Here is a 13,320-nt window from a genome sequence, read left to right as displayed (position 1 = left end):
GGAATTCAGAGTTCGGGTCGGATCGGTACAGGAGCCCCTGGCCGGGGGAAGTTACAGGGAATCAGGGGAAGGTCCCCTTGGTCCCATACATCCGCCACACGCAAATCTGCCGAGGACCCCACGCCGCGTGGAAACACAGGCAACGGGGTACACCTAGTTTGGAGAGAGCAGCGCCCGGCCGGCAGCGCAAAACTGCCCGCGTTGGAACAGAGAGCAAGATACGGAGCTGCTTGAGCCCATTTTACTCAGAGAGAGAGGCGCCCATCCAGAGGCGCCATACCCTGCCCACTTTGGAACAGGGCGCGGGAGTCAGAGCAGCTCGGACCACCACCCGTGGTGCCAAAGCAGGCACTCTTTGGAACAGGGTGCGGGAAACAGAGCTGGTGGGATCCGCCTAGATCAGAGAGAGCGGCGCCCAGCCAGAGGGGCCATACCCTGCCCACTTTGGAACAGGGCGCGGGAGTCAGAGTTGCTCGGATCAACCTGACTCAGAGAGAGTGCGCCCAACCTGTGGCGCCAAAGCAGGCACTCTTTGGAACAGTGTGTGGGAAACAGAGCTGGTGGGATTTGACTAGCTCAGAGACAGCAGTGCCCAGTTAGGGGCGATATACCCTGCCCACTTTGGAACAGTGCACGGGAGACTGAGCTGCTTGGGTCAGCTGGTCAGAGATAGCAGCGTGTAGCCAGCGCATCCATACTGGGCCCATATTGGAACAGAGCACAGGGCCTGAGCCTGCAGATCCCAGCTGTCAGAACCTAGTGTGGACACTACACACAGCATAGACAGGATCTCCCACCCCCTTGGGAAAGGCTGGACACCTCAGGGGTGTGTATATGCTGGTTTAAAAGGCGCATTTAGCTCAGTGGATCTGAGCGAGGCAAGGTCTGAGATACAGGTCTGTGTGTAGTGCAGGCAACTGAGAACAGCTTGCCCATTCAGAGCTTGCCAGCCTCGATCTGACACCCCACAGCAGCAGGCCTGATTCACAACACTAACGTGAAAGGAACCAGTCAGACGCCTACTTCTGCTGACCCATCCCAGAGAATAAGGTATAGAACAAAGTCTCCAGGAGTGGAAACTAGGTCACCTGCCTGTGTCAGGAGGAAAACTACCTGATCCCTACTAGCAAGAGCACGCAACCAATAATCATTCACCAACTATCCACTCTCAACCAGTGAAAGTCAACAAAAGCTACCTTCCAACATCAGAGACACCAAAAATGACAAGAGGACAACGAAAGAATGCAAACAAAACCCAAAACAGTTTGGAATCTCCAGATCCCAACAATCCCAATGAAAGCAACCCAGAGAACCCAAAAATAATAGAAATACAAGAAAATGACCTCAAGTCCTTAGTAAGGAAGATAATTTTGGAAGAAAGGAAGGAAATCTGTAAACAACTGCAGGAGGAGGCATCCAAGCAGGTGGAGGACATAAAAGAGTCATACAGAAAGGCACTGGAAGAATTTCAGGAAAATACAAACAGACAGATGAAGGAAATAAAGATAACACTTCAAGATCTGAGGACAAAAACGGAATCTATGATAAAGGAACACACAGAAGAAAAATGTGAACGAGAGACCATAGAGAAGAAAGCAGCCAACAAAGAGATGGCCTTCTCAAACAGAATCCAGGAAACAGAGGAACGAATCTCGGGACTTGAAGATACAATTGTAGAACTCGAATCAGCCATCAAAGAAAATGCTAAATCAGAAAAGTTCCTAACACAGAACATCCAAGAAATCAAGGACGCCATGAAAAGAAGAAACCTGAGAATAATAGGCATTGAGGACAGAGAAGATGCCCGACTCCATGGCCCAGAAAATATCTTCAACCAAATTATAGAAGAAAAATTTCCCAATCTGAAGAAGGAGATGCATATGAACATACAAGAGGCCTATAGAACACCAAATAGAATAGATCAGAACAGAAAATCTTCCCACCACATAATAATCAAAACACAAAACATACAGACTAAAGAAAAAATTTTAAAAGCTGCAAGGGAAAAAGACAGAGTAACATACAATGGCAAACCTATCAGAATTACACCCGACTTCTCAGCTGAGACCATGAAAGCCAGAAGGGCGTGGACAGAGGTCCTGCAAACCCTAAGAGACCACAGATGATGGGCTAGACTACTGTACCCAGCAAAACTTTCAATAACGGTTGATGGAGAAAACAAAATATTCCATGACAGGAACAAATTCAACCAATACCTATCCACAAATCCAGCATTACAGAAGCTACTAGAAGGAAAACTCCACCACATAGGAATGAGTTACAACCAAAACTACACAGGAAAGAGATAACTACACCATCGCAAAATCACAACCTCACAAACTTTCAACTTGAACAAACATCAAAATGAAAGGACTTAGCAATCTCTGGTCATTAATATCGCTGAACATCAATGGTCTCAATTCTCCAATAAAGAGACATAGACTAACAGAATGGGTGCATAAACAAAACCCAACATTCTTCTGCATCCAAGGAACACATCTCACCCACAAGGACAGACATTACCTCAGGGTAAAAGGGTGGGAAAAATATTTCAAGCTAGTGGTCACAGGAAGCAAGCAGGTGTAGCCATCCTAATATCCAACAAAATAGACTTTAAACCAAAATTAATCAAAAGAGACGAGGAAGGACACTTCATACTCATCAAGGGTAAAATCAACCAAGATGACATCACAATTCTGAACATCTATGCTCCAAATACAAGGGCACCCACATTTGTAAAAAAACTATTAACAAAGCTTAAACCACTCATTGATTCCAACACATTGATAGTGGGAGACTTCAACACTCCACTCTCACTGAAGGATAAGTCTTGGAAACAGAAACTAAGCTGAGAAATAACATCACTAACCAACACCATGAATCAAATGGATCTAACAGATGTGTACAGAACTTTTCACCCAAACACAAAAGACTATACTTTCTTCTCAGCACCACATGGAACCTTCTCCAAAATCGATCACATTGTAGGCCACAAAGAAAGCCTCAACAGATACAAGAATATTGAAATAATACCTTGTATCTTATCAGATCACCATGGTCTAAGGCTGGATTTCAACAACAACAGAAATAACAAAAAGCCTACTCACACATGGAAACTAAACAATTTTCTACTTAATGACACGTGGGTCATACAAGAAATAAAGGAAGAAATAAAAGACTTCCTGAAATTCAATGAAAAGGATCGAACAACATACCCAAATTTATGGGACACATTGAAAGCAGTGCTAAGAGGAAAATTCATAGCGCTAAGTGCCTTTAAAAAGAAATTGGAAACATCCCACATAAGTAACTTAACATCACATCTGGAAGCACTAGAAAAGAAAGAAGCAGAATCATCCAAGAGGAGTAGACGTCTGGAAATAATCAAACTCAGGGCTGAAATCAATAAATTAGAAACAAAAAGAACAATTCAAAGAATCAACAAAACCAGGAGCTGGTTTTTTGAGAAAATCAACAAAATAGACAAACCGTTAGCCAAACTAATTAAAAGGCAGAGGGACAGTATCCAAATCAACAAAATCAGAAATGAAAAGGGAGACATAACAACAGACACTGAAGAAATACAAAGAATCATAAGATCCTACTTTAAAGGCATATATGCCACAAAATTTGAAAATCTAAGGGAAATGGACATTTTTCTTGACAGATTCCACTTGCCAAAATTGAATCAAGAGCAGATAAACAACTTAAATAGGCCTATTTCTCCTATAGAAATAGAAGCAATCATTGATAGTCTCCCAACCAAAAAAAGCCCAGGGCCAGATGGATTCAGTGCAGAATTCTATCAGACCTTCAAAGAGGAGCTAATACCAATACTCTTCAAGCTACTCCAAAAGATAGAATTGGATGGAACATTACCAAATTCTTTCTATGAGGCCACAGTCACGTTGATACCTAAACCTCACAAAGACCCAACAAAAAAGGAGAACTTCAGACCAATTTCTCTAATGAACATAGACGCAAAGATACTCAATAAAATACTCGCAAAACGAATACAAGACCATATCAAAGATATCATTCATCATGACCAGGTAGGCTTCATTCCAGGAATGCAGGGATGGTTTAATATACGGAAATCCATCAATGTAATCCACCATATAAACAAACTAAAGAAAAAAACCACATGATCATCTCCTTAGATGCAGAAAAAGCATTTGACAAAATCCAACACCCATTCATGATTAAAGTATTGGAGAGATCGGGGATACAAGGTACATTCCTAAACATAATAAAGGCGATATACAGCAAGCCAATAGCCAGAATCAAATTAAATGGAGAGATACTCAAGGAAATTCCTCTAAAATCAGGGACCAGACAAGGCTGCCCACTTTCTCCATATCTCTTCAATATAGTCCTTGAAGTCCTAGCCAGAGCAATAAGACAACACAAGGAGATCAAGGGCATCAAAATGGGAAAGGAAGAAGTCAAACTATCCCTGTTTGCAGATGATATGATAGTGTACATAAGTGACCCCCAAAATTCCACCAGAGAACTCCTTCAGTTGATAAGCACGTTCAGCAAACTGGCTGGGTACAAAAGTAACTCAAAAAAATCAGTAGCCTTTCTATATACAAATGACAATCATACAGAGGAAGAAATTAGGAAATCTACACCCTTCACATTAGCCACAAGCAAGTTAAAATATCTAGGAGTAACTCTAACCAAACAAGTGAAAGACTTGTTTGAAAAAAACTTTAAGTCCCTAAAGAAAGAGATTGAAGGTGACTTGAGAAGATGGAGGGATCTCCCCTGTTCGTGGATCGGGAGAATCAACATAGTAAAATGGCCATTTTACCAAAAGCAATTTACAGATTCAATGCAATCCCTATCAAAATACCTACACAATTTTTTAAAGACATTGAAAGGTCAATTCTCAACTTTACATGGAAAAACAAAAAACCCAGAATAGCTAAAACAATCTTATACAATAAAAGATCCTCAGGAGGAATCTCCATACCTGATCTCAAGCTGTACTATAGAGCAATAGTACTTAAAACAGCATGGTACTGGCACAGCAATAGGCTGGTTGATCAATGGAATCGAATTGAAGACCCAGATATGAATCCACACACATATAGTCACCTGATTTTTGACAAAGAAGCCACATCTATTCAATGGAAAAAGGATAGTATCTTCAACAAATGGTGCTGGTCTAACTGGATTTCTACATGTAGAAAAATGCAATTGGACCCATACTTGTCACCATGCACAAAACTCAAGTCCAAATGGATTAAAGACCTCAATATAAAACCAGAGACACTAAATCAGTTAGAAGAAAAGGTGGGGAAGAGCCTGGAACACATCGGCACAGGAGACAACTTCCTGAACAGAACACCAACAGCCCAGGCCTTAAGGTCAACAATTAATAAATGGGACCTCATGAGGCTGAGAAGCTTCTGTAAGGCTGGAGACACTGTCAAAAGAACAAAGCGACAGCCTACAAACTGGGAAAAGATCTTCACCAACCCTGCATCTGACAAAGGTCTAATATCCAAACTTTATAACGAACTCAAGAAATTAAATGCCACCAAACCAAATAACCCAATTGAGAAATGGGGCTCAGAATTAAACAGAGAATTCTCAACAGAGGAATATCAAATGGCTGAAAAACACTTAAGGAAATGCTGAACATCCCTAGTCATCAGAGAAATGCAAATCAAAACAACTCTGAGATTCCATCTTACACCCATCAGAATGGCTAAAATCAAACATTCAAGTGACAACACATGCTGGCGAGGATGTGGAGAGAGAGGAACACTCCTTCATTGCTGGTGGGAATGCAAACTAGTACAGCCACTTTGGAAATCTATCTGGTGCTATCTCAGAAAAATGGGAATAGGGCTTCCTCAAGACCCAGCTATTCCACTCCTAGGAGTATACCTAGAAGATGCTCCAGCACACAACAAGAAAATTTGCTCAACCATGTTCATAGCAGCCTTATTCATAATCGCCAGAACATGGAAACAGCCTAAGTGCCCCTCAGTAGAAGAATGGATAAAGAAACTGTGGTACATATACACGATGGAATATTACTCAGCTATTAAAAACAAGGATTTTCCAAAATTTGTGGACAAATGGATTGAACTAGAAATGATCATAATGAGTGAGCTAACCCAGAAGCAGAAAGAGTCAAATGGTATATACTCACTTATTACCGGACACTAGCCCAAGGGACAGGTCCCATGAAAGTCTGCACCTACCAGGAAACGGGGATAGAGGTGAGGACATCCTATTGAGACTCTAGATGAGGAAAATATAGAGGATAGGCAAGTAGGGGGACCCAGAGGGTCCTAGAAACCTACAAGAAAAACATTATGATGGCTAGATCTGAGCCCAGGGATTCTGCTTGATCTAAGGCACCAACCATGGACAAAACGAGCAGTCATCATCAAACCCCTACCCAGATCTAGCCAAGGGACAGAACATTCTCCACAGCTAAGTGGAGACTGGGGACTGACTTTCACAGGATCTCTGGTGCCCCATATTTGGCCATGTCCCTTTGTGGGGGAGGCCCAATGGCACTCGGAAGAAGGATAGAGGACTACCAAGAAAAGACTTGATACCCTAGCACCATATTCACGGGGAGGAGGTCCCCCACAGCCACAGTCATAGGGAAGGGGGAGTGGGGTGAAAGTGGGAGGGAGGGAGGAATGGGAGGATGCATGGGATGGGATAGAAAATGAGATGTAATAGGAATTATTTTTAATTTTCAATAAAAATGTGTAAAAAAAACATAGTAAAAGAATGTTAGAGTACAAATTAGAAAACCTAAAAATGACTAACATCTCTGTAACCTAAACTACCTACCTTTGGTACTTAACCTTTTTGAAAAAATAATTCCTTCTATATTTCCAAACACTTCATGAGAATATTCATGAATTACCTTGAAATAACTTGAACACAAAATAATCAGCAAAATGAATACCCTTTCTGTTATATGTTGGAGTATATTTGATAAATGCATAACATTATATCCTTTCTAAAGCTGAAAAATATGATTATCAAGAAATCTCATACTTATAAACTTTCCTTAGCTTGTCAAATAAAATTGAAATCCTGGCAGCTAGAATCTCTTCTAGGGCTTGATGAATACAGAATTTAAATGACTTGTCAATTGACATAGGAACTTAATGACTTCCCATTATCTTAGGTAGCATTTTTTTCTGTTTCCAAAAGACAAGTAATATGTCATTTAGGCAAATACGTTAGATCCCTTTGTATTTGGCACCAAATATAACTGGATCATAAACACTAACCATCCTTTATTCACTGAAACCAAATTAAAGCTACTCCCTTTTAACAAGCAAGTTAACACTTCATATGGAGCTGGTTAGTTATGACACTTTTTAAGCAAATGCAAAGCTTTTACAACTGTCACTCAATTATGATGAATGATGAATTATATGATATGAAAAATATCATGTAAACAGTTAGCATTGGACCCTTCAGGCCACCTAGTCAAGAAAATGTAAATGCTATGCTAAAACCAAAAATTAAGCTACATGTTAAATAATTTTTAGACCCCTCTTTCATAGCAAACATGTTCATTAGCTTTCGCTATTTCTCCTAGCAAAGGTTTGGATACCCATGAGCCTCAGTTAAACCAATTGCCTCAAGTTTCCCACCTATGTATTCAGATGATAGAAATGTGAATGGATTGACAAAATAACACTGTGAACAATCACCGAACTGGAGTGAAACAGCAAGAATCAGGAGAATCTTCAAGATTAGCCAGCCTCTGAGATGGCATGGTGTAGTTCAGGATAAATTATACTATCACAAAACAACAAAATCAAAAGCATAACTCACCAAATTTATACAACTACTAATGAATACACGTCCTTTTAAACTATTGACTGTCTTGAGATTTTCTCTAAACAAATATATATATTTGAGCACATATAATTGTGAGCATATAAAAGTTTCAATAAGGTAATGAGTTGGCTTTCTCTCGTGCAGAGGGTCTTCTTTTGGGCCAGGAATTGGCTGGACATGGTTTTAATCTTTGCTCTATTTTATACCTGCACATCTTGTAGGCCGAGTATGTTTTCGGGTCTAGGTTTTTTGGGTGGCTTGGTGTTCCCCTCCTTCCACTAGAAATTCTAACTAGAAGTTGGCTTGTTCAGTCTCTATGATCCATGATACAAGCAGTCTTAGCTGGCATCAACAGCATATATATTCCCAGGAGCTTCCTCTGTCGCAGGTCTCCCACTTGTCTGAACAATACCACCCCCAATTGTTTCTCTTATCTCTGCAAGCCCTCTGGCCTCCCTCCACACTGTCCCCACATCTTATCTCCACCCTCATTTCCTTCCCCACTTCCTCTCCTATTCTGTTTCCTCTTTTCACCCACTTAAGCTGTCTGTTATATTTCCCTTTTTGAATGAGACTCAAGCATCATTCCTAGCCCCCCACCTTGATGTTTAGCTGGTTTGGTTCAGTGAATTGTCATATGATTTATCCTGTGCTATGTGGCCATATCTGCTTATACATTAGTGCACACTATGTGTATCTTTCAGAGTCTGGGTTACCTCACTTGGGATGATATTTTCTAGTTTCATCCATTTGCCTGCAAGTTTCATTATTTCCTTTTTTAAAAAGCAGCAGAGTAGTAATATTCATTGTGTAAATGTACCATATTTTCTTTATCCGTTCTTCATTTCAGAAACATCTGCTTTGTCCAGCTTCTGACTATAACAAATAAAACTGTTATGAACATAGAAAAGCATGTTTCCTTATGGTATGGAGGCCCTCTTTTGGGTATATGACCAGAAGTGGTGCTGCTGGATCGTGAGGTAGAGCTACTCCCAATTATCTAAGAAAGCACCAGATTGAAGCCCAAGATGATTGTAAAAGCCTGCATTTCCACAAACAATGGAGGAATATTGAAGGGTCTTTACCTAATGAAATATTGTAACAAAAATGAACTACTTCTACTCTGAAACTTTGAGAAGGAAAAACAGGCCTTTAAGATTTTTTTATGAAGTGACAATTTTCACTTGCAATCTGGGCTAGACCTTCTCCTGATGCCTTACATAAATGACACTGAACAAGGAAGCTTGCTCTCTCTCTTTACCTGCTAAGTCTTATTCGCCACTGCAAGGCCTCTAATTCCCTGGTGTTAGGGACTAATTATTTGTGATTATTTTAAACACCATCTGCGGTATCCTGCATTGTGTACTGAGCAACCTCTAGGTTCTTAGAACTTCTACTCATAAGCAACCATCCATCGATTTGCAGGATGAATGTAACCCATTTTATTATATCACCTCTGTGTATATATAGTAGATTCATTACTAATAAAAGCACTCAATAATCACAATAGAACCAAGTGTTTTCCTGTATGTCAAACCAAAAAAAGCCTTCATATTCTTAGAATGAATAATTTTATTTTCTGTTTTTGCAGTGAGTATGACTTCAATATATTGAGGGTCAACAAAAAAATACAGTTTACACTGATATGCTTTCTTTTGAAGGAAAAAATGATAAAAGAGCATGGTCGCTGGCATCTGGCTCACTTCTTCTGGTTTATTTTCTGTGCTGCAAGTGGGACAGGCCTGTAAGAGAGATCCAAGGCCAGAGCTGCATGGTTGTCCCATATGGCTCTTTGGGATAGCTGTTATGTACACTTAGGTGGGTTCTTGCCTCACCTTTGCCGGTTAGCACACTTGTGTCTCAGAATGACCAGGCTGTAAGCCTAAGGTACATCTGAGCAGATTTTGGCTTCCTGCCTAACCCAATTGGGAAACATAGGGGGAAGCCAGCAGTGCTGAGCTGGGTGCAGGCACCAACACCCATTGTTCATCATCCTGAGGGGGCTTCTGGGGATCCCCAGCAAATAGCCTCTGGCCTGGAGCTATCTTTGCGTGCTCTTGACGTGCCTGCCCCACATGGAACAAACACAGACAGCAACCTTATTGGAGACATCTCCAGTCCTGCTAATCCCAGAGGCAAGCAAATGGCTAGAGGACAGCACAAGAACACAAACAACAAAACTCAGAACCATAGGACACCACTGAGGGAAAAAGTGGTTCTACTTAAACAACCAGACAAATACTAACACCCATGAAGCAAAAGGTTTTAAATCTAAGGTCATAAAAACCATAGAACCTTTGAAGGACAGAAATATATCTCTCAAAGAAATACAGGAAAATCCACTCAAATGGATAATGGAGTTGAATAAATCATATAAAGAATCACAGGATAATATAATCAAACATGAGAAAGAAATGTAATAAATGAATAAAATTATTCAAGACCTAAAAAGGGAATCAGAAGCAACAAAGAAAACACAATCTGAAGCAACCTTGCATTTGAGAAATCCAGGGAAGAGAACAGGCACTGCAGACACAAGCAATCACAACAGAATACAAGAGATAGAAGAGAGAATATGAAGCATAGAAGATATGGTTAAATTTTTCGATACATCAGTCCAAGGAAATGTTAAAACTAAAAAGTTCCTGACACAAACCATTAAAGAAATCCAGAACACTATAAAAGCCAAACCTAAAAATAGTGGGGAATAGAAAAAGGAGAAAACTCCAAGCTCAATGGCCTAGGAAATATTTTCAACAAAATCAAAGAAGAGAACTTTCCCATCTTAAAGAAAGAAATGACTATAAACATACAAGAAGCCTACAGAACTCCAAGTAGATTGAATCAGAAAAGGAAATCCTCCAACTTCATAATATTCAAAACACTAAATGTACAGAACAACAACAAAGAATGTTAAAAACTGCAAGAGAAAAAGGCTAAGTCCCATATAAATGCGAATTTATTAGAATTACAGTTGACTTCTAAACAGACACTCTGAAATCCAGAAGGGCCAGGACAAATGTCATGAAGACACTAAGAGACCACAGATGCCAACACAGACTACTCTACCTACACAACTTTCAATCAGCATAGATGGAGAAAACAAGACATTCCATGACAAAACGAAGTTTAACCAGTACCCATGCACAGAGAAGATTCTGGAAGGAAAACACTAACCCAAGGAAACTAACAACCTGCCTTCCATTTTTAGCCCCACCCACTCCCCCACCCAACCCCTTCCCCCAGCTCCCCCTATGTTTAATGCCTTCCTGCATAGCCATATTTTCTCATGTTCTAATGGTGTGAGCTTTCCAAGACATCAAATTATTTGAGTTGACTATTTGAAGTTCTTGAAAGAATAGATCCATTCCTCTGAGCTCCTGTTTTGATTGATAGTTATTTTCTCCCCTTTTCTGCGAGACTCAAGCATCCTTTATTGGGCCCATCTTGTTACTTAGCGTCTTTGGGTCTGTGGTTTGTAGCATGGTTATTCTGATTTTATCTGACTAATATTCATGTATAAATGAGTACATACCCTGTTTGTCTTTCTAGGTCTGAGGTCTCAGTTGCCACACTCAGCATAATCTTTTCCACTTCCAGGCGTTTGCCTGCAAGTATCATGCTGTTATTGATTATAATAGCTGGGTAATATACTCCATTGTGAAAAAGCACCACACTCTCTTTCCCCATTCTTCAGCCGATGAGCATCTAGTGTGTTTTCAGTTTCAGGCTATTAAAAGTTAAATTGGAATGAACATTATTGGGCACTCGTCTGTGTGATATGGTGAAGCATCTTTTGGGTAAGTGCCAAGGAGTGGAATATCCATGTCTAGAGGTGGATGTGTGAGGTGGCATGTTGGTGGGATTCGCTGGAGGAGGCTGTAGTAGGAGAATCAAGAGTAGACAACTTTAATGTACACCCAGTTTCTAGTTGTAGGAGACTTTCAGAATTATGTCCCATGGTCTCATAAGTTGTGAAGACTAGTGATGATTCTTGTTTATCTCCTGATTGTATCTTCTTCCACTTTCTGGCTATACCAAACCTCCAACAGTAGAATCACTAGAGTCACTAGAACCAAGGCAGCCATCACCATCCATGTGAGATTTCCTGTGTGAACTTGGAGCTGAGAGGCTGATGGTTCTGTACAAAAAAAAATCAGGTGACATTAAAACATTCTCAAAATAAATGGTTTTGTATATAGTTCCTTACCTCCTTGACAGAACTATATATGTTGTGTCATCTCTTAATGTAGAATTTACCCTCTCACCTAATTCTTCATGGTCATGCTTTTTTCCATGTTCTAATTAGGAGTCTGAACTTCTCAACAGAATGAAATAATTGGAGTAGACTATATACAGGCCTTAAAAGAAGGGAGCATTCCTCTGAGCTCCTCATGTTTTGGCTAATAATTATTTTCTATAAATGCATGTTCCAAGTGTCCCTACTGCTTTTTAAGCTAGGGAGTTATTATTAAGGGATTTGATTGACACTGTACATTAAGCAAGGATAAGCCAGGAGTCTTTACCTGAGACCAGGAGGTCAAGTGGGTCACTTGATTCTGACCACACTTGTAGATGGTTCCTAAAAGAGCCATAGCATCTGAATGTTCCATTGTGTTTGGGAGTCACAGAGTCCAGAAGAAAAAGAGCCTGGGATGGCTGGTTGGAATGTTTCTGTGAGTCCAGAGTCCATTACAGATTGTGTTTTCCTTCGTGGATGAGAATGAATCTTCCAAATGCCAGTGATGAGCTACACTGCATGGTGATGGACTCTCCTGTAGTTACATCAAGGCTGGGCCAAACCAACAGCCTGGGTTTCTCATAGGCTCCTAGAATACAAGAGGAAGTATGTGAAATGAACTTTAGGTAACCACAATTTCCTTCATGCTTGGGCTCTAAGGGATGTGCTCCTAGAGAGTAGACCTTGTTGTTAGGAGAAAACCAGTGCTGGGAACCATGAATGTCCCCTCACCTGTCACCACCAGCTCCAGACTATCACTGTGCTCTGACAAGCCAGAAGAGCTCCTGTAGGAACACTTATATATATATATATCTGCATAGTTGTCTGTCATATGATCAATGTAGAACTTGGCCTTGTTCCTTCTTTCCAGAGGCAACTGTCTGTCCCAAGGATCTGTGCTTCTCTCTTTATGCAGTAGGTACTCCTGGGCCTCCCAGGAACCCTGACACCAAATAACTACAGATGAATATTTGGCAATCACAGGGCCTGGTTCTGCCCAGATGATGGGCTTTGTAAGGGGTCCTGAAAGGAAATCAAAGTGTGAGTCCCAGGACATTCCTCCTTCAGACCCCATCTCTTAGTACAGAACACTCATACATAAATACTTTTCCCCATCCCTTTTGTGAAGAATTGACTCGCTGGAGAACAAAAAAGAAGTCAGAGTGAAGAATCAAATCCTGGAATGGCTGGAGATACTTACCTGGCTGTACTGAAGTACTATGTTTCACAGTCAGACCTGGAAG

At 40.7% G+C, this 13,320-nt stretch overlaps 1 long non-coding RNA gene across 1 annotated transcript; it reads right to left on the bottom strand.

Annotated features, from left to right (window-relative positions):
- Window positions 1–9,393: 9,393 nt before the first annotated feature.
- On the bottom strand, window positions 9,394–12,882 carry LOC311591286. The gene is made up of 3 exons (XR_014777050.1): window positions 12,809–12,882; window positions 12,363–12,665; window positions 9,394–9,578 (listed from the first exon to the last, which is right to left on the bottom strand). It is a non-coding gene; the product is annotated as an uncharacterized lncRNA (long non-coding RNA).
- Between the last annotated feature and the right edge of the window lie 438 nt (window positions 12,883–13,320).

This window comes from Acomys minous (assembly GCF_964271855.1).
Source record: "Acomys minous genome assembly, chromosome: 20".
In the NCBI taxonomy this organism is placed as follows: domain Eukaryota; kingdom Metazoa; phylum Chordata; class Mammalia; order Rodentia; family Muridae; genus Acomys; species Acomys minous.
Note: the sequence above shows the minus strand (reverse complement) of the source record. Positions and strands in the feature narration are given on the sequence as shown.